We start from the raw sequence: 3,817 nt of genomic DNA, 5'->3' as shown, positions 1-3,817 counted from the left end.
GCATTGACGGCCTCACAGTTATTTCCCAACGCAGGACACTCTTGAGAGTTGTGCCCAAATATTCCACAAGCATCACATATATGCACATTATAGTTAGAAGCACTAGCCATCGCATTAACACTCATGTGGAAGGAATCATTACCTAGCTTCAGGGAATCAATCTTCTGAGTTAGAGCAGCTAGTTGCCCAGACAGTAGGGAAATGGCTTCAACATCATGTTTACCTCCCTTTTTAAAAGAGGAACGAATGGTAGAGGCTTGATTAGATGCTAGCTTCTCCAAAAGTTCATATCCTTCCTCAATTACTTTATCCATGAAGAACCCACAGATGCTCATTAATTACCGTCGTGTATCTGCATAACTCTAGTGTAGAAAATCTGACACAAGTACCACTTGTCTAACCCATGATGAGGACATAGACGCTGCAGATCCTTGAACCGCTCCCAAGCTTCATATAGAGATTCACCAGGATCTTGGGTGAAAGTAACTATAGCATGTCTCATATCTGCAGTTTTCTGGTAGGGGTACCACTTGATAAGAAAAATCTTGGAAAGTTCTGGCCAGGTGGTGATGGTGGAAGGCAGCTTATTATACCAGAACAAAGCTTTATCGCGCAGAGAGAAACCAAATAGGAGGAGTTTCATCTCATCAGGAGTAACACCAGCTTGCTTCTGAGTAGCACACCACTGTAAAAATCTCTGGAGGTGCTGATTTAGGTCTTAAGATGGTAACCCAACGAACTGATTGTTCTGAACCATATTCAGAACATGAGACTTGATCTCAAAATTTGTAGCAGCAATAGTAGGCATCCGTACCCCAGTAGGCACGTTATCAGGAGATGGTTGTGCATAGTCTCTGAAGGTTCGAGTAACATTCTCACCCAAGTTGAAAGGAATAGGTGAGGTGGGGGTTTCTTGGTGTGGGGAAGATGGTGGAGAAGGTGTCTTTTGGGAGGGTGTCCCTGCAGACAGCTTAGCTTGTTTAGTTTTCTTTCTGAGTCTACGAGCGGTTTTTTCAATCTCCGGATCGAATGGGATGAGATTTGGGGATTTCAATTTCCTGCTCATACACCAAAAACACTAAAACAAACGTGAGAGGCTCCAAAGAACAGGTGTTCTTCAGAGTAGAGGTTAGTTTAATACTATAATTCAGACAAAATAAAATAAACCGTCTCCCCGGCAACGGCGCCAAAATTTGATAGGCTAAAGTCGTATCACCTAATCAAAAATAAGCTAAGGTCCACTAACTAGTAGTCAGGGAAGTCAGGATCGAATCCACAGGGAGAAGTTATACTATCGTATCTGAACTCTAATATTATACTAACGAAATCAGATGAATGGTTGTGTTATTAAACTAAACAGATAGCAGAATTAAATATGAAGGTGTAAATATATTAATAAAGTACTAGAATCATGGATCACTATGCATACAATTCGGGAAATCAAGGATAAATAATAACCACCTAGTAAGTCATCTGTCTAGGGCACATGTAATTTCTCTCGAACATTACCTCCCTCAAAGATAACCTAGCCGCTCTCGCATAGTCAAGGGTCACTTTGCCTAATAATTGAAAGCCTATACGATATCTCTCCTCTCAAAGTAGATTCAGTATTGCAACCGTAGAAATATAAATCAGGCCTAACTTATAATCCTAGCATGAAGAATCAATCAAAGGAAACAGTTGAAATACAAGATAATCAAACTAATCTATCAATCCCTCATTGCATACATAGATCTCCACAATTCTAGATATAGAACTACTCACTCATAATCATGAAAACAATAACAAGAATCATATAAAAACTCATACTTTGAAACATGGCAAATAACTAAGAAAATAATATAATTAACAATGGAAGAAATAACAAAAATAATGAAGAAAGATTACCGAATTATATTGAACTATGAATAAGCAAAAGGTTTGATCTTGAATTGAAATCACAAAGCACTAAATTAAGGTTCTTGAAACACTCTCTAGAGAAAACTAATAATAAAAACTAGATAGGAGCTAATAATTCTGATTTTTCTATTTATACAAGCCCTAAAACAATAGAAGAAAATCTCGAAAGAAGGGCCCGTAATCATTAAAAACCGCGTCTCGTTAGTCGCCCGATCGGGCCAAGGTCGCCCGATGGCATCGGGCTCCAAAGCGAAGGAGAATCCAAAAACCGTCAGACGCCCGATGATCGGGCTGACCCGCCCGATGACATCGGGCGGTCTGATAAATGCAGGTCAAAGCTGCATGAGCGCCCGACGTCGGGCTAAGTCGCCCGATCGGCGAAGACCGAATTACGACTGGGCATAAGACGCCCGATCGGCCCGCAGCAAAGACATGAAACTGTTATTTTCGCCCGATCGGGCGGGGCCGCCCGATCCTATCGGCCCGATCAGCTTATGCTTCGTTTCTTGTTCTTCCTTTGCTCAAAGTCCCGAAAATCATCATCGGGATCTAGAAACTTGGCATCTAACCTCTCTAATCCACTGTGCAATCATGTAAAGTAGGTAATAGCTTCCAAAACCTACAATTCAATACAAAATAGCAAACCACAACTAGAGGGAAAGAGTTAGTACCAAATGGCTCCTAAGAGCACCATAACCACAACTTTTAGCACATAAATAGGGGAGAAAACTCTAAATAAAACCATAATATCACTTATAGCTATGGTCAGGAAGATCCGGGTTTTCAAATCCAGGAGGTTATTCCACATAGATGTCTTCAATTAAATACCCGTTTAAGAAGGCACATTTGACGTCCATTTGGTACAACCTAAAACCCATGAATGTTGCAAAGGCAATCAAAATTCTTATTGCTTCTATTCTAGCTACAGGAGCAAAAGTTGCATCGAAGTCAATACCTTCTTGTTGATTATACCATTTGGCTACGAGTCTGGCTTTGTTCCTTATGACTGTTCCATGTTTGTCCAGCTTGTTCCTGAAGACCCATTTCAGCCCAATTACCTTTTGGTTTTTAGGCTTGGTCTCAAGATGCCAGGCCTTGTTCCTCTGGAACTCATTTAGTTCCTCTTACATGGAATTTATCTAGTCAGACTCCAGAAGGGCATCATTGTGATCTCGTGGTTCTGTCATATACAAAAAGGCTTGGAAAGCACATAAATTTTTCAGTTGGGATCTCGTTTGAGTTCCCTTTTCAATATCACTTACGATTAAATCCAATGGATGGGATTTCAGGTATTTCCATGGTCTTGGTTCAAATCTCCTTGTCTCTGTTCCTCCAGCTTGAGGATATTCATTTGTTTCATTTTCTGGATGAATTTCTACTGCCTGTTCCTCCTGTATGACAGGATCAGGAACAACTATCTCTTCTTCAGGAATATGCTTTTTGTCGGTACCTGCAGGTGTTAGTTCCTCATCATTGTTTACTGACTCTTTAGGACGAGTCAGTCCTACTTCAAAGTCATTTTCATGACTTAGTTCCTGCAGGGAGTTAGTTTCATCGAAAATGATATGAACACTTTCCTCAAAACACATTGTTCTTTTGTTGTAAACTCTATATGCTTTACTATTTAAAACATATCCTATAAAAACAGCCTCATCACTTCTAGCATCAAACTTTCCTAAATTGTCTTTATCATTGTTATGTACAAAGCCTTTACAACCAAAGATTCTAAAGTATGAGATATTGGGTTTTATTCCTTTGAGCAGCTCATAAGGGGTCTTCAAGACAATGGGTCTTAGCATGACTCTATTGATGATGTAGCATGTCATGTTCACTGCTTCAGCCCAAAAATTCTTCGAAAGATTGCTGACTATGATCATTGTTCTTGCCATGTCCTCCAAAGTGCGATTCTTCCTTTCCA

General features: G+C 40.1%; 1 non-coding gene across 1 annotated transcript; it reads left to right on the top strand.

Moving 5' to 3' along the window:
• Positions 1-398: 398 nt before the first annotated feature.
• LOC125494599 (small nucleolar RNA R71) lies at positions 399-505 on the top strand. Its single transcript, XR_007270838.1, has one exon. It is a non-coding gene; the product is annotated as a small nucleolar RNA R71 (small nucleolar RNA).
• The last annotated feature ends 3,312 nt before the right edge of the window (positions 506-3,817 follow it).

This window comes from Beta vulgaris, chromosome 1 (genome assembly GCF_026745355.1).
Source record: "Beta vulgaris subsp. vulgaris cultivar EL10 chromosome 1, EL10.2, whole genome shotgun sequence".
Taxonomy (NCBI): Eukaryota; Viridiplantae; Streptophyta; class Magnoliopsida; order Caryophyllales; family Amaranthaceae; genus Beta; species Beta vulgaris.
This window is presented reverse-complemented; position numbering and strand designations above follow the sequence as displayed.